This window comes from Mustela erminea, chromosome 3 (assembly GCF_009829155.1).
Source record: "Mustela erminea isolate mMusErm1 chromosome 3, mMusErm1.Pri, whole genome shotgun sequence".
In the NCBI taxonomy this organism is placed as follows: Eukaryota; Metazoa; Chordata; class Mammalia; order Carnivora; family Mustelidae; genus Mustela; species Mustela erminea.
Window position 1 is genome coordinate 148443115 of NC_045616.1, and position 18609 is coordinate 148461723.

At 34.7% G+C, this 18609-nt stretch overlaps 1 protein-coding gene and 1 pseudogene across 1 annotated transcript in view; both read left to right on the forward strand.

Annotated features, from left to right (window-relative positions):
- Positions 1 to 18609, forward strand: part of CDH18 (cadherin 18) — a 986019-nt gene that overhangs the window by 322698 nt on the left and 644712 nt on the right. The window lies entirely within an intron of this gene.
- On the forward strand, positions 10930 to 13283 carry LOC116587270 (annotated as a pseudogene).

An 18609-nucleotide genomic window follows, 5' to 3' on the forward strand; every position in this document is an offset into this window, starting at 1 on the left:
AAATACAATTTTAGAGCAAAAGGAACTCAAATTATTTGATGCTTCTCATAAGTCCAATATTATCCATCACATGAGGATTTTTAAAGTTCAAAGTGTGTTATTCATTAAAATAAGAAAGGGAGAGAAACAAAAAATTCAAAAACTGAAATATCAAAATAAGTTTATTATAAAAGTAATTACTTGGAATGATTCTTATTATGTTAGCAGAGAAAATACAATATTTATTTTGGTTTTTAATATAAATTGATATTTTCTTAGGACACTGCAAACACTTTGAAAATTAGCTTGCCCTCCCTTTTTAGGCTGAAATGTTCATTTGTTTCCAAAAAATATAAGACAGTCATGTTTAGTAAAAATTTTAGTAAATTTTAGTTATCAGTTCTTCAACTGAAGAACTTTTCAAACCACCATTTTAGTCTCTGAATTAAAATAACCACATGAAGCAAGTTAGCCAAATCTATCTTCTAAATTTATATGAAGCATAAACTATATTTAAATATCTTCCAACACCTTTAACTCAGTATTTTACCCTAGTCCCTTTAAGTTAGAGGTGAAGAATTCGTGCAGAATTTACTGAAAGACTCAAAGGTGCAAATTCACAGTTATATTGTAACCCTATGGGAGAGTAAGAAAAGTAACTTTGAGAAAATGATTTAATCCATGAAAATGTTGTGGAAACCAAACATATATTCTTTCCATTTTCTTTAAAGTATGTGCTACCTAGAAGCAAGTCTTATTAAGGTTAAAATAATTAGCTCAATCAATGAAAAACAAATTGATTCACATCTTATGTCACTATAGGAATTCTTTTTTAATTAAATACAAGAAAAATGCAACCAGGTATCTGAAAGTGATTTTGAAGATAACATTCTTAATTATGTAGCAGATAGATAAATTCCCAGAACTCAGTGATTTAGGTAGTTGTTCTATCTTAGCATAGGCTAGTGAAGATGGCAGGTAGGATAAGCTTCATGGAGTCATTAAGAAAAGTGTGTTATGCTCCATGAATACTGTGAGTTTTTTATGTTCATCAGAAGACTTTGAGATAGATCCTGCATTAGGTAGGTGGCTGACCAGAGAGAGAGCAGGAGGGAAAGAGAGAGATACAGAGAGAGAGAGAGAGATTATAGAACTTGAGCTTGAACGAGTGACTTATGTTGTCTTCTTTCCCCCTCCTTTTCCGCCTCTTCTCCTTCTTACTCACAATAGGACTGAAATGTATCCGTAGGAAAATAATCCATTCTTGGACTGAAATGTATCTGTAGGAAAATAATCCATTCTTACATATTTTTTTTTATACTTGCTTATTTTGGATACACTCTCTCTGTTATCTTGGTCACACATTCATCCTACATAGTTTGTTAGATATGCAAAAGGAATTTTCACTGATTCTCCAGTGTCCCTAGTCTGTGAAAATAGAGCCTAATTTTAATCTTAAATGTAATGCTGGTTCATTGAAAACAAACAAACAAACAAACAAAAAGCTAGTCAACAAAAATAACAAAATGTTATAAAAACATAATAAAAGTATAAAAAAGTCTAATCCCATAATTTAGAAATTATTATCTACTATTTTTGCAATAGTCATCTTTATTTTCATCCATATATTTGTTGTTGCTGTTGAAATGAGATCATTCATTATAGTTTTTGGTACAGATTTTGTTTTTCCTTAGAAAAACAGAGTTGACATATTTCTAAGTTAAGAAATAATATTTTATATTTTTGTATTGGTTGCATAGTGTTTCATGTCTCTCAATTCTTTCTGTAAAAATTGCTGATATGTTAACTTTTATTCCACGCAAGAGGAGTTTGGCAATATAGTAGTTGCTCAATAATGAATATTGCATTAAATTTAAGGCATCTTGGACTGAGAATAAAGACTTGTATACGGTTTTTTACTAAAAGACTAGTTGCAGAGCCTTACTTAAATGAGCTATTGCATTGCATTTAACTTAAAATTAAAACACTCTTTTAACAAGTTATTCTGGGGAGGCGACATTGATAGTGGTAGATATTGTTAATCTATTAGAATTTCACTTATTGAAAAAATTAGCAAGTAGAATAGCAGAATCAAGTAGGACAATAAGTAAGACAATCCTGTGCCCAAACTAGGTGACCCATTTTCATTCTCATGGTTTGGGATAAACACCAATAGCTACAAAACACAACTGTTACCAAAAAATCATATGGAAGAAAATCATGTGATAGTTTGAGAGGCAGAGTACAGAAAATCATCATCATGGACATACTAGAAGACTCAGAGGGCAGTCCTAACACAGCATGTGAAACTGGTGGTTGTCCAGGTTGGTGGCATTTGAGGTTTCTAACTCCAAATGAGCGCAGTGACATAAAGGAAGGTCTGGTGCTCAAATAGTGCAGCTGTTTCTGAGTATGAATCTTGGAGAATAACAAACCACAGTGCTCTCCCAAGTCAACCTGAGGAGTAGAATATCCCCCCAAAGAGCTGGACTGGATAATAAGCAAAGAATTAGAAGAGTTCAGATGAAAGGGCAGAGACCTCCAGTAGTTGAATCCTGCTGTGTTAATCTGCATGAAAAGAGAAGAAAGGGAGCCTTAGGATAGTGACGCGAGAAAAGTGATATTGGTCCATTCCTTTCTCTTGGAAGTGCATGAAAATTCATCTCACTTCATACTAAACCAGTGAAAAAGATTGTGACTTTGTCCTCTAAAAGCTTCAGAGAAGAAGAAAGAAGAGAGAAGGAGGAGGAGGAGGAGGAGAAGAAGAGGAGGAGGAGAGAGGGAGAAAGGGAGAAGAGAGAGGATTAGCTTCCTACCTATGCAGAAAGTGTGTTGGAAATTTATGTTAGCAAAGCAAATGAAAAATACAGTCTAGTATTTTGAAATAAGAGAAATAAAGGCCATGACAGAAGTATAAGCCAACAACATAAATCAAGATTATAAAAGGTCAGAAAGAAGTGATTGGAGGAAAGAAAAATATGGAAACAGAAGCTAATGAACTTCATTAAGAATTACAATGGGGACACATGGGTGGCTTAGTAGAGCAACCCACTCTTGACCTTAGGTCTTGATCTCAGGATTGTGAGTTCAAGCCCTTCACTGGGTGTGGAGACTACTTAAAAATAAATAAATAAATAGATAGATAGATAGATAGATAGATAGATAAAATACATGTAATAGACCCCTCTGAAGAAGAAAACCAAATAAATGGAATGGAAAAATACTATAAGTATAATCCCAGAAAATTTCCTGAGCTCAATAAAAATATGGTGTGAAACTACATAATGACAGAACGCTGAGTTCCTTGGGAAGTTAAGCAAGTATTTCCAACACTAAAACATATTCTGGTAAAATAATTAGACTTGAAGTAAAAGTCCCTGTAAGCATCTAGAATAGAATATGGAAGTCTAGGGTTCCAATTCAGACTAAGAGAGAGACTAACAAAGAAAAGGAACATTTATGTTTCAACTAGAGATATAACATGAATGCAACTGGACATGTAATATTACAACAAGGAATTCCTGGTTTGTGTGTGTGTGTGTTTGAGGGGTTACGCTTCTATGCTAACTGTGTTGGAAAACGAAGATTCTTGTAATTTAGAGACACACTGAAATATTCACACATAAATTAATACGCTGTTTGCATTTGCCTCAAATTCACCCAGGAGCATGTGTTGTGTAGAGACAATAATGTTGCTCGCAGTTTGAATATTATTAAAGCCGAGTGATGGGTCCAGGGAGTTGATTACAGTCTTTTTCCTTTTTGCATACAGTTTGAAATATTCCATACAAAAAGTGTTCTTCAAAAATGGATTTTTTTTTTACTATTTTAAAATCATTTTCCCATATGCTGTATTTTGATTTAGACTTTCTCATGTATTAAATTTAATTTCTCCACATCATGGGTTATTTTTGCCTGAGTCATGTTCTTAATCATAATTCTCCATTTCAGTTCTTTTCCCAAAAGTTTTAGCCACTACTACCTAAAGTAATCTCCTTAAACAAAACTATTTTCTCTAAATTCAAACTATTCAAAATGGATGGAAATATTCTTAAATTTGGTCTATATATATAATCCCATACCTCTAGTGAGGAAAATGTGTATTATTTTTAACTGATTACCTACTTTAAGCACTAGAATTCCAGAAATAATGCCTTTTTCTAGATTCCCAAACTGTGATCACAGTTTTTTGTAATAATCTACCATTTTTGTTCAATCTACAGTCACTTTTTTTGGTCCCTAGTAATCTGATCTACATCTCATCAGTGAGATTTCAAAATATAAATCTGACCATGTCACCTTCCTGCTGGAAACTCTACTAGGGCTTCTGAATTTCCAGCTACCTCCTTTGCACATCCAGGCCCTCTGCCTAGACTGCTTCCTGTAGGCCTTCATTTACCTAATTCTATCAGTTTTATCAGAACTTAGTGCCAATATCACCTCCTAGGAAAATTACTTCTGAAATATGCTTGGTAGGTTCCTTGATGTATATGCTCATAACACCCCGTAATTTTACTTTAGAGCAATTATCACAGCTTCTTGTTTTATATGTATTTGTCTACTTACTATTTATAAGTGTCTGTCACTTGCCTTAGGTGATAAACTCCATGAAGGCAGCAGCCATGGGGGTTTTAGAAAATTTAATAATTTTTCTACTTTCTAGGACAATAAATATATTATATTACTTGCACATTTGTTTATTGGAGAATTTGTGAGTGTTCCCAGTGTTTGTGGCTAGTACTTCCATCAGATAAGGAACATTTCTTGAAGAAAATCATTGATACTCTCACTCTATATTCTATTTTTAACATTATAGCATTCTGCTCTTTCTTCTCATTTCCTACCTCCCCTATATTTCTTTTAGAAAGAAGTGGCAAGTTTAGCAGAACTTAACCTAATGAGTGAGTTCATAAGAAAACCACTGTGGTCTCATATGTCAGTGACACCTAAAATTCTGTCATTTAAACTAAATGGATCCCAGGACTCTCTAGAAACATAATCTCAAAGACATTTTAAAATTGCAACCTGTAGAGTCCACAATGGATTTTTTTAAAGGAATAAGATAAAATCACAAGAGGAAGCAAAAAAAGAATAGCTTAACAATGATAACAGAATAAGAAAAAAGCACGTGTTGAGAAGTATGTACTGCTAATGCAGCCTTTCTTGCCACTAGTAAAAATATGAAATGGCTTAGTGTCTAAGCTCAGAAAGTAGAGATTTGTACAATGTTATTGGTATAAAATCCTGCAGCATACTTAGTTGGCCTTAGGTGAAAGCATATATTAATATCTAATGATCATGGCGTGGTAATAAGCAATTAATTTAATTATTATTAAATATTTCAGTTCTCCTGAAAACTGAATCAAAATTTTCAAATAAGTATGAATGTTCCTGTATTTGTTTCTTTATCAAGTCAAGCCATTTTAACTGCATGCTTGATAATATTTTCCACCAAATTGTTAACATGCTATTAAAATATAATTTTGTACATTTATAATAATTCACTTCTTTTACATGTAGAAGTTTATTTTAATAGATTAATTTGACGAAGATATAGTTGATTTTAAAGAGAAATAAATAAATATATAAACAAAATTTGATTGAAATATAATACTAAAATAATGTATTTTTTAAAAATGTTAATTATCGGGGTGCCTGGGCGGCTAAGTAGGTTAAGTGTCTGCCTTTGGCTCAGTTTATGATCCCAGGCTTCTGGGTTGGAGCCACATGTTCAGGCTCTCTGTTTGGCGGGGAGCCTGCTTCTCCCTGTCCCTTTACCTGCTGCTGTAGCTACTTGTGCTCTCTCTTTCTCTGTCAAATAAATAAATAAAATCTTAAAAAAAAAGATTAAAAAATGTTCATTGTTTAATACTCATGATATCAAACTGTGGGATATAAACAGCAGAGTGTAAGAAATACACTCTTTAGTTCTTTGGGGTATAAAATATACTGGCCATTCTGATTTCCTTCATTATGTATTTTTCTTCTTTAATTAAAAATTAATAAATCTGAAATTAGATATTTTGCCAACATTACTGAATCTGTTATTTAATTGTATAATATTTAATAATGGAGGATTACCTTTAGAGTAGATAAAATTCATGAGGCTAAACAAAGTCTGAAAAGGATCAGGAGCTCAATTAATTCAAAATATTCTGAGTAATTTAGAGTGACACTTAGAAAACCTTTCTGCTTTCACAATTGAAAGAATTGACCCGTGAGGTAAGATCTGATGAACAGTCATTATTATTATTATTGCTACTCTAGAAACTACTTCCTTAACTTTGAATGAAACAAACTTTATTGAAAAGTTTTGTTGCACTCCTCAGGCTATAACTCAAATTAATGTTCTCTCTTTGACTTGAGAATCCCTTGTAGATATTTTAAGAATACCTGCCTCTACTAAGAAAAGTTAAAAAGTACTGTGCAAATTTTCATTTTATTTAATATTTATGCCATTTAAAAGTAGTCCAGAATATGCTTCTCAAAACCAAAGTATGGTTACATACCATATACCAGACACCTACCAGTTTAGTAATTCTATTTTATAATATCATTTCATTTTATATACTCTTATCACTTCAGATTAGATGCTGTATCTTAGAAAATCATCTCTAGGTATTTGATCATGCACATTAAATTCATCCAATGATATCTGCCTCTCACAAATAGATATGATTTATTTGATAGTGTAATTACATAGACTTGATAATTTTGTATTGTTTGTAATAATAATTAATTTTTCCATTTTCCATTCATTTACAGTTTGCATTTATTTCCTTGACTGGTTTACCTTAAGCTTTGTTACAATTATAATTAGCTTTATATTAAAGTGTGCTATACTTTAGCACATTGGACCAATATTGACAGACTCAGGAAAAACAAATTGCTATAAATTTTATTTTATTTATTTTTATTTAATTTTTATTTTTTTAAAGATTTTATTTATTTATTTATTTGACAGAGAGAATATAAGTAGGAGAAGCAGCAGACAGAGGGAGAGGGAGAGGCAGGCTCCTTGCCCAGCAGGGAGCCCAATGCAGTGCTCCATCCCAGGACCCTGGGATCATGACCTGAGTTAAAGGCAGCTGCTTAACCGAATGAGCCACCCAGGTGCCCCTCCTACAAATTTTACACATGTGCAAAGTAATTTATTGATTTTTTATTAACATATAATGTATTATTTGTTTCAGGGGTACAGGTCTGTGATTCATCAGTCTTACACAATTCACAGCACTCCCCATAGCACATACCTTCCCCAAAGTCCGTCACCCCACCACCACATCCCTCCCACCCCCTCTGTCTTCCATCAATCCTAGCTTTGTTTCCTGAGATTAAGAGCCTCTTATGGTTTGTCTCCTTCTTGGTTTCATTTTTTTTTTTTTCATTTTTCCCTCCCCTCCCCTATGATCCTCTGTTTTGTTTCTCAAATTCCTTATATCATAACTTATTGATTTTTTAAAAGATTTATTTATTTGAGAGAGAGAGCGTATGCGCGAGAGAGCATATGAGTGGGGGGAGGGGCAGAGAGAGGGAGAGAAGCAAACTCCTCAAAGAAGGGGGATCCAGAAATGGGGCTCATCTCACCACCGTGAGATCATCACCTGAGCCAAAATCAAGACTTGATTGCTTAACCAACTCAGCCACCAGACACCCCTTCATTGATTTTCAGCTACCAGACACCCCTTCATTGATTTTTAATGTTGGAAATCACATTGTTTATTGTTTGACATTTAAAAAAATATTATTTCTAATTAGCACTGCCATGATAAGCTTCCTTGTTTTGTGAAGCAGTTGTAGTGTTCGTATTATATTAAAACAAGAGGTGAAGGATCTTGCCAGTTAGTCAAAAGAAATAGAAACAAATATGAGATTAGCTCAGAAACTTTAAGAAAATCAAATATATATGTGTGTATATATACATATATCCCTAAATTTATAAATATAACATTTATTTATAATCCTAAAGATGCTTAAATGTTAATAGCATTTTAATTCCACTAAAATATTTATCATGATTTCCTATATGAAAATAAAACATCTAATGCATTTATTTACCTTGAGAGATAAAGGACTAGTTTCCCCACAACATTTGGTAACAAACCCTTAAGAAATGAGAACTTGGGCACCTGGGTGGCTCAGTGGGTTAAGCTCCTGCCTTCGGCTCAGGTCATGATCCCAGAGTCCTGGGATCGAGTCCCACATCAGGCTCTCTGCTTGGGAGGGAGCCTGCTTCCTTCTCTCTCTCTCTCTCTCTCTCTCTGCCTACTTGTGATCTCTCTCTGTCAAATAAAAAAGTAAAATCTTAAAAAAAAAAAAAAGGAAAGAAAGAAATGAGAACTTGTCATTTATTATTCATCCCTTATTTGTCCATTCAAAATACACTTTTATATCCTGAACTAAGTATTTGCTGTTGGTTCTTCCAGATCCACCCCCCACGTTTATGAGCTCAGCTTCCTGGCTCATGCTGCTGACCTGTATGGACTCTCCCCTTGCTCTGTTTCTGTTGGGCCATCAGTCAGTGCCCTGGCAGAAGATAACAAGGAGAAAGCAGTGTTTCTACCCAGCACCACTTGAGGTTGTTTCTTTGAGGCTCTGTTCTTGACTAATTTATCTAGCTCCACTCAAAGCAGGCTTCCTTGTGGGACTTTCTCTACATTATTCCCTTGGGCCTCAGCGCAGTGAAAACTTATTTGTCACACAGACACATGACTCTTTGTAAAAAGTCTTTTGTAAATACATTCTGCCCGAATGATCCCAACTTTGGGTGTTCCATCTGATTCCTGCTGTGGCCAGCTGGAAACTGTTGTCTACCACCCACCAGGTGTGGCTCTTGTTAATGTCAAGATTAGCAAATAAATTATTTGTTTCTTTATTTACTCATTATATATTTATTATTTATTTATTCATCCATTCACTTGCTTATTGTAATTTGAAGTGGAACAGAGACCTCTCAATTTCTTTTCTTGCATCTTTAAGTAAAATTAGTTCTAAAGGTCTCACCTCTGCCCTTTTCCTGCACCAGTCATACCAAACATTCAGAATCCCAATCTGTGAAAGCAAAACTACAAGAAGATCCGAGGAGTTGTGAATTTAAAATGTAAGATATTTCGTTAGTATTCTCCTTTCCATGTGAGGACAGAACATGTCTTTTGTGTATAAACTCAGTGATGAAATGCAGAATGTCTTCCCTCATTAGACACTGTTCAGATGTTTTTGACTAGAAGTGTATTCTTGAAATGTATTCATTATAATATTAATTTTCTAGTAATCAAATAACGTGAACTACCAATGGGGATTGTTAAAAAAATGTTTTTGTCTTTGTATATGTGGTTCATAATTACAACAATGCAAAAAGCATCATTCTTCAAGAATAGTAAAAGACACTATGGTTCCATCTCATTCTTTCTTAAAGATTTTTTAAAATTTATTTATTTGACAGTGAGAGAGCAAGATCACAAGTAGGCAGAGAGGCAGGCAGAGAAGGAGGGGGAAGCAGGCTCCCTGCTGAGCAGACAGCCCCATGTGAGGCTTGACCCCAGGACCCTGAGATCATGACCTGAACTGATGGCAGAGGCTTAACCCACTGAACCAGGCGCCCCTCAATATTTTTTAAAGTATGGTTATGTAATATTTTTTAAGGCAATTGCATAATACTTTTTGGATTAAGAAACATTAAAAGCATTTAAACATAAATAACTTTAAAGTATTTAAAACATTGTATATAAAAATTTATTTTTGCTATTTTCAAAAAGTTTCTTATTTATTCAATTTTTTAAAATAAGTTTTAAGATAACATATTGATTCTAACGCTTGAAACAGACAAGTCCATTCACAATATAAGAGATGCTATGGCACAAATGGTTGTGCCATTTAATTGCAGTTTTGTCTGAAAATAGTATCTTGTAAGACGTTTATCTTCCCTGAAGGAATTTGTACTGGGGCTTGCTTTGCTCAAAATGTTGCCTTTGTTATTCAGGAGCTCTTAATAGGCTTTTCCCCTCTCTCTGGATATAGTTGTCAAATATATGGAACGGGGCACCTGGGTAGTTCAGTGGGTTAAGCCTCTGCCTTCTGCTCAGGTCATGATCTCAGGGTCCTGGGATCGAGTCCTGCATCAGGCTCTCTGCTCAGCGGACAGTCTGCTTCCTCCTCTCTCTCTGCCATCCTCTCTGCCTACTTGTGATCTCTCTCTGTCAAATAAATAAATAAAATCTAAATATATATATATATATATATATATATATATGGAACTAATTAGTCAATCAACTTCTTCCTCTTTCTCTCTCTCTCACAGACACAGAGACACACACACAAACACACAGACACCACCCCCAACACACACACACTATGTTTCAAATATAGGCCTCCAATATATCTGGAAATTTCAGGAGAATGAGTAAAATTACAGTTAAGGAGAATGAGAATGATGAAAACCGAACACAAATATAATAGATAGATGTTTTATAAAAGCCATTGGAGCAAATAAAATCAAGATTATTTTTGAGAAATATGTCTCCTCTTCCAAAAATCTGTTACACAAATAAAACTTCATTGCAAATACTAATATTCAGCTTAACATTTTTCAATTATCCTTATGTCCTTCAAGCATTCAGTAAATATTCAAGTAGCCTTCTGTTAAGTCATCATTGTCCATAAAGTTTATTTGAATTTAAGTAAATTCTGCCATGCCAGACACTATCTTTTACTCATCTCTCTATCCTCAGAGTAGAGCATATTCTGGGGCAAATATTAGATATTTAGTTAAATGTGACTATAATTAACTATTGACACATACTATACAACAAGGTTAACATTCTTAATCAAGGAGTAAGCAGGAATTCTAAAAGTAAGAAATTGGAGAGCAGCCCAATACCACCAGTTTGGAGAATCTGGTGTCACATGAGATGAAGGTACCCAAAGCTGCTGAATTAAGCCCTCATGTAACCCCCCGAGGAATTTAATGATGTGTTCAAGGATGTCTGGCTGCTGCTTAATAATGTCAGTCTCCTCAGGGAAGGGGCAGTACAGTCATTTGCCCAGTTCATACCTGGAAAGATAGAAGGGTGTGAAGATCAGGTCTTAATTGCAGAACAGAGTGATCTGGGTAATAGCAGATTTTTAGATCCAAGAATCAATATTTCCCTTAATTGTGATCCCTTAAGGAAAGAATCAAGTGACAGCCAGCCAGCCAGCCAGAGGACATGGGTGGAGGTACAGAGAATCCTGTCATGGATCATTATTCCAACGACTTTTGTACTCTTTATGCCAATAATGTAGATGGCAAAAGACCATTGTTGCATATAGCAGAAGCCACTAGCTTCAGCCTAAAAGCTTCTGGAGTGGTCGTTGGAGATGAGAACCCCCACACCACCTACAGGCCAGGTTGTTGGAATACTCAAGATTCAGGTTTACTGGTGTGGAGATGGCCATGTTCAGTTGGTTAGTCATGAAGAGGTACAGCATTCAGTAACTGTTTCAAGTGAAGTCCAAACTGCCAAGGAGTTTATTAAAATCATAGAGCGTGCAGAAAATGAGTATCAGGGGCACCTGGGTGGCTCAGTGGCCTAAAGCCTCTGCCTTTGGCTCACATCATGATCCCGGGGTCCTGGGATCGAGCCCCGCATCGGGCTCTCTGCTGGGCAGGGAGCCTGCTTCCTCCTCTCTCTCTGCCTGCCTCTCTGCCTACTTGTGTTCTCTGTCAAATAAATAAATAAAATCTTAAAAAAAAAAAAAAAGAAAGAAAGAAGATGAGTATCAGGCAGCAATTAGTGACAACTGTCACACAGTGTCAGACACCACGTTCAATGCTTTGTGCCAGCCATTGCCAGTTACCTGCACCAAAATTGACTAAAAGAAGATCAGCAAAAAAAAATGCAGAATGCTTAAAGGCTGAATGTAAGGATTCTTCAGTATGTAGGAAGGAAGGATTCAACATGTGGTCATGTGATAAATAGTGATTTATTTATAAACGAGAGTGATATTTTGTTCGGGCCTTAGTTAAAGGTTTTCTAGCCCTCATGGAATATTGTTGAACCTATAGCAACATCTTGATTCTCTTGTGTTATTTGCTTTGCAATTTTCTGTTTTCACTACATCTACTTGTGTTTGTTTTGTTGTTGTTGTTTTGTTTGTTTGTTTTAATTCTGTCACATTTAGTGATGATGAAGAGAGCAATGTGTTCTGGAGTCATTTTCCTGTCTAGATAATTTTCCTAGCCAGGAAGTCCTGTTATTAATATCGACAGGTAATATGCTCAGTACTTTTCTCCCCCTGTCCTTCAAAGCACTTCTAGTACCTCCGTGATTCTTGCTGACCCACCAACAACTGAAGAGGCTGTGCTATAAACTAGCTGAATGGAAGACACATTCGTCCTTCTCCCTTCAACTACTTTAACATGTCATAACTGGGGGCACCTTGGTGACTCAGTAGTTTAGACTCCAACTCTTGGTTTCAGCTCAGGTCATGATCTCAGGGCTGTGAGTTGGAGCCTTATGTCAGGCTCCATGCTGGGCAGTGTGGAGCCTGCTTAACCTTTTCTTTCCCTCTCCTTTTGCCCCTCTCCATAAGCATGTGCCCTGTCTCTTTTTCTTTCACTCTCTCTCTCTCTCTTTAAAAAAAAAAAAAAAAAAAAAGTAAACATGTCAAGGCTATTGTTTCCAAAAGTTTGGAATTGGGCTTTTCAGGTCCCTTTGCAGAGGCAAAGGAAGTTGTCTGGAAATTCCATTATAGCCCACTTCTCTGGGGAAGTTGTATTTTAACCCAGAGTCTTACACCACAGTTCCTGCACATCAAGCGCTTTCTTCTCTTCCCTTTCTTGTCTCCTTCCCATCCAGTAGCGTTACAGTTGTAGACATCGGTCTGCATTTTTAGACGAGTTTTACCCATTTACCATTATTTTTTATTACTAATGAACTACTGATGTATTAGGAATGCAGTAGAGTATAAATTTTGAAAAACACAGATGTTGAAGGAATAATAGGTATCTTGCACTTTAATACTTTGTGGTGGGATTGTACTATAAGCAAATGAATCTAAACGACTATGTAAATCTCAAACAAAATCTAAAGATGAACCAAAGTGAAAAGGATACATTCCAGGTAGAATCTTCCTACTGTAACCTGTTATTTGAGGGAATATTGGTGATTTGTTCAAAATAAGATGTACACCTTGTTCCAAATTTCTCTTCTTCAGTGCTGCCTGCCAAGAACTCAGATGTAACTGTGATGTACCAACTCTTCCCAGGTATATTGGCAGGTCTATGTGTGATCTCAGAATCCACGGGTGACATAGATATGATATGACAACTGCTAATGGTGTATCCATTTATGTTGTTTACACTTCTATGACCAGGCCTTATGGGAGGGTTATTTTAAAAAAAAAAAAAAACGGGTAGTGTCTTCCTATTTATCTGTGGATACATGTCAAAAAAGAAGGGGGGTTGTCTTTCGGTTTAAGTTTGGCTCAGTAATATAGTCAAGCATGTTTGTTTCCAAGTGACCCACTGAGCTATAGGAGCACTTTTGTTTATTTCAAATAAAATATATTTGCTTTAAAAATAAAAGTAAGAAATGCATTTAATAAGTCACACTTACATAGAACAAACAATGGAGAAAATTTCTTTCAAATATTTCTAATGTGCTTTCCCATTTTCGTTGACCTTGATTTTTCCTAAAACAATTTCTCCCTAGTCAAATCACTTATCAAGGATAGATTTAAATTACATGTCAAAAACTCTTTATTCCTCAAATCACTTTTGGTTCAAGGGATGTAAAGGCAGTTACATTTTGAACAAGTTCATTGTTGTATTGCATTTTCCTTTCACTGGGGAAGAAATCAGTAGGAAGAAAGGCAGCTGTAATCGAAAGAATGGAACACATGAGGCTTACATTGAGTTCATAAAGTCATCAACAAAAAGAGACAGGAAGAACAAGATTCTTATCTCTTAGTTCAATTCAGAAGAGAACTTTGTCTGGAAATAGTTAAATGATTCGGACTTAGTTTTTTGTGGTATTTAAATTTAATGTTACTGAAGAATCACATCTAAACAAAAATTCTTGTGCATTCATTCCATGTTCTTTAAGAATGAGTCCGCTCCCAGGCTAGTTTACTCATATCTAACTAGTTTATTGTATCTGCCAGAATGCAGAGCTGATACCAGAAGATGAAAAACTTTTCTCTTCAGTAACCATTTAAGAAACACTGGCCAAATTAGAAAGGTATTTTGGAAATTAGTTCCTTTTCAAAAAAGAAAAAAAAAGTCTATTCTATACTGCAAGGAATTTTTGGTATTTTCTTCTAATTAGAAAGGTTTTTATAAGGTAAATGTCCTCAAAAAGTAATAAGGACATGCTGCAATCCAGGCAGGGTTTAAACGCTCTCTCTTCCATTCAATGCTTGTGTAACCATCTATATATTCATTAACATTTTGACATTGGAAGGAGGAAACAGATATTACACTGTTGGATTATTCATCAATATGAGTGAATCTATTAGTAGTTTTCAAAAAATGTGACTTCTGTTATCATCAGTAACTCAGTATTATGTACATAATAAGCCTTTTATAAATTGTACAAATAAATTAACCACTACCAATGCCTCACATTTATGTAATATGGTATATTTCACACATATTTCACACAGAGTTAAAAAGGTGATTTTCTGAGAAGGTCAGACATGTAAGATGTGCTTTATTTCATGGGGTATTGTGTGTTTGCAAAGCAATATAGTTAGGTGAGAAAACTTTATTCCTTGTTTTCAATATATCCTCTGCTTTGTGATTTCTGATCTTTACACTCACCTTGTGCTTTTCACTCAATATTAAATCACCCTCTGCTGGGGTGATTGTTGACCAGTCTCGACCTAAATGCACATTTGCTGTTGAGAGGTCCATTGGATTAACAAAATGTATTCCATGGTGATTTCTATAGGAACAGATATGGAGACCCACAAAAGCAGGATTAAAGTTTCTTAAAGTGCATGAGGAAAACTATTAAAATTTTTATCAAAAAAAAAATCTATCTTCAACAAGCAAGGGGGAATAAAAACAGAGGATGGAGGCTGTTTTAAACTAAAAAGGACGTAAGAGACATAGTACATATAAATGTGAACCTTGATTCTGTTTCAAAGAAGCTACAAAAAGTCTTTTCTTGAGATAAGCGGGGAAATTTGAAAATGAACACATTAGATGATGCCAAATAGTTAGCTTCATATTGTGATGTATAGAAAGGAAACTGTGGTCATGCAAGGAAAGATTCATAGTTTTATAAGATGCTTATAAAAATATATAGGTAAGGATGCCTTGGTGGCTCAGTTATGTGTCTGTCTTTAGCTTAGGTCATGATCCCAGGGTCCTGGGATCCAGTACCACATCAGGCTCCTTGCTCAACAGGGAGCCTGCTTCTCCCTCTGCCTGAAGCTCCCCCTGCTTGTGCTCTCCATTTCTCTCTTCCTGGAAAATTATATATGTGGGGTAAAGTGGTAGAAAGTCAAGAATGTTCTTTAACATACCACAGTATTGTAAATAGATGAAGCAATGTTGTAAAGTCTTTATAACAATTGAATCTAAGTAAATACTCTATAAAAATTATATTTATCCTTTTATATAATCCCTTAAAATAAAATTTGATTTAGAAACATTTAAAAGAAGTACTCTTAACCTATGTTTCCAGCATAAGGCTGGAATATATACATGCCCATCCTCCTGGTGAAAAGTATTAAAAACACTGTATATAATTTTTTAAAATAAATAAATGAAAGTAAACCAACTTTCTAATTGCATTAAGAAGTTACCAAGGAAATAAAGAGTACCGAGACCAAAAACTAATTTAAAAGCAAGAAAGAAGAGAGGTAAATAGCATTTCACTAGAACAAGCTACTTGCCCTGAGGACATTGTAAAATGAAACCTAAGGAAATTGAACTTTATTTCTTATGTATTTCTGGGACTGGCTCTAGGTAGTATGCCTTCTGTAGAACTTCTAAATAGATTTGGGACTTCAAATGACTATAACTTCAGGGTAAGCGTGCACTAAATATCAGGTCACTTCCTCTCACCCCATCCTAGATCCAAAACCATTTTTTTTTTCTCAAAATGAAGAGCTAGAGGGTGAAAAACCTTTCCCTGAGAATTAATAATGATGACTTAGCTTTAACAGTTCATACTGAATTCAGATAATCCGGTTGATGGAAAAAATAATAAATCCAAAGTAAATACAAGATATTTGAAGGAACTCTGCATGCTCAAAGAATTTGCATGAATAGAGTTCCATGGAAAATAAGCTCACAGTTAAAAATCCAAAAACATACAGGGAAATAAGACATTAGGGTATGTATAATTTTAATTACAGAGCGAAGCATAATTTTACCCACTATTAAAAAAAAAGATAGTTGGTTTACAGGTCCAACCAACTCTACTATCTTCCTTTTTTCCTAAGAAAGCTATGTGAATCCATATATATCTCATGTTGGTTCGATTTTCCATCCTAGGTAGAATTTTCTTGGCTTAATCTTTGAACTATAGACAGACTCAGACAGATATTGTGCCATACTCTCGATAGTAGCCATAAAAATGCAAAATCCTAATCTGACTTTATTGGTAGAATAGTTTATTTTTGTGGAAAGAACCAAGGATTTATATCTAATTGAAAAGGAATAAAATATTTATGTTTGAACTAGATAGGCCTTATTTTATAATCAAAAACGAGGGTTTTCTTTCCATTTTTATATACCAATTTTTCTTTGAAAGATACCTGTGATGGGTTTGTTTGATAGACTTTTTCTTTTGTTGTGCTGTTCAGAATTGAGATCTTTGATAACAGAGCTTAAGGATTTTGTTTTCGGGTGTCTCATCTATAAGGGGCTGAACCCTTACTGAAAACTCTCTATCTTGAAGTTATTTTTATCTGTTAGTACAATAGGTACAGTTCAAAGGTTAATCTCCAGAGCTTTTCTTATGTTTTTAAATGTGTCTTCTTATATAAACTGTAAAGCAGATACTTTAGTTTAAGAGAAGACTTCTTTTTACCCTTTTAAGGTGTTTCCTTAATCAATTGTAACATGAAGGCTTGGTGGGAAATTTAAAAGGATGTAGAAGTATCAAACTTACTTCCCATGCTGTTTTAGGTTTGCTGTTAAACATAGGTTTAGGGTTATGTCAATAAAACATGCATTTATTATTTCTCTGTTTTTTTAAAGTAAACATTTCATGGGAAAAGCATAAATAATTTTAGTTGTCTGTACAGTGCACTAAGTGATTATGGTTCTTTATAAGTGGTAATTAGAATACTGTTGTATTGTTTGACTATCAAATTGAAATAAATTCTTGTTGAGAGGTCAGAATTCAACTGTAATAAGGCTGTCATATAGACAATGGGCAGGGGAAGTGATTTGAGTTATAAATTGGTTTGCTTGACCATAACCAAGTTTTAGGATTTAGAGGCAAAGCGAAGTCATATTACTAGAAGATAACAAAACAGCTTGCCAGTTAATAGGATTTGTGCCTATTAGTCCACAAAATCCACTAAACCTATCTCTATTACCTGGTCTTCAATCTCTTTAGGTAGAATTAACTTTCTCCACTAAGTTGGATGTCAGAAGAAACACTCCTGAGGGATTTTACCTTGATTGACGGGGAACTTTTTTTCATAATAACCGTGGTTATAACACAAGAGGATGAAATAATAAAATAACTGGCAGTTTCTGTTAGTGAATTCCACATGGATGGAATCCAGAAAGAAGACAAAAAACTTCTATTGGTATGAATTACATTTTCTAATCCATAGATCTTTAAATTAGAGTTAGTGTATTAGATTGATCCCCTAAATTAGTCCAATTTTTCCTGATTCCTAAGTAGGGATTTTTTTCTCTAAGATTATCCCTCTCAGGGGATGGCTTTTTCTTTCTTTCTTTTTTTTCTTTTTTTAATATATATTTTATGTTTATTTTTATTTTTTATTTCTTTTCAGCATAACAGAATTTATTGTTTTTGCACCACACCCCGTGCTCCGTGCAATCCGTTTTCTCTCTAATACCCACCACCTGGTACCCCAACCTCCCCCCCCCCCGCCCCTTCAAACCCCTCAGATTGTTTTTCAGAGTCCATAGTCTCTCATGGTTCACCTCCCCTTCCAATTCCCCTCAACTCCCTTCTCCTCTCCATCTCCCCATGTCCTCCATGTTATTTGTTATGCTCCAAAAATAAATGAAACCATATGATAATTGACTCTCTCTGCTTGACTGATTTCACTCAGCATAATCTCTTATTGGTAGGACATCTATTTGAGTTTTTAGAACCCTGTCTTCTACCCAGTGCTTTAATTATCCTCAAATATTTCAATTCTCTAGGATCCCTAGTCTCCTTCCTGGTATTTTTTCTTCAGTCTTTAGTGTGTGTTACCAGTTACTGTATTCTGTCAGGTTCACATTTCAGACCAGCAGTAAAGAGAAAAAAAAAAAGTTGTGTATGTATATATAAGAATATTATATATGCATATATATTCATATATATTCCCTGATGTCAAGTAACTATAAGACAATAAAATCTTTTAAGTCTTCAAGATTGATTTCCTCTTGGCAGGTTTTCCATAAGAGATATTTCTGTTACTTCATCTGCTTTGAGCTACAAAACCAAA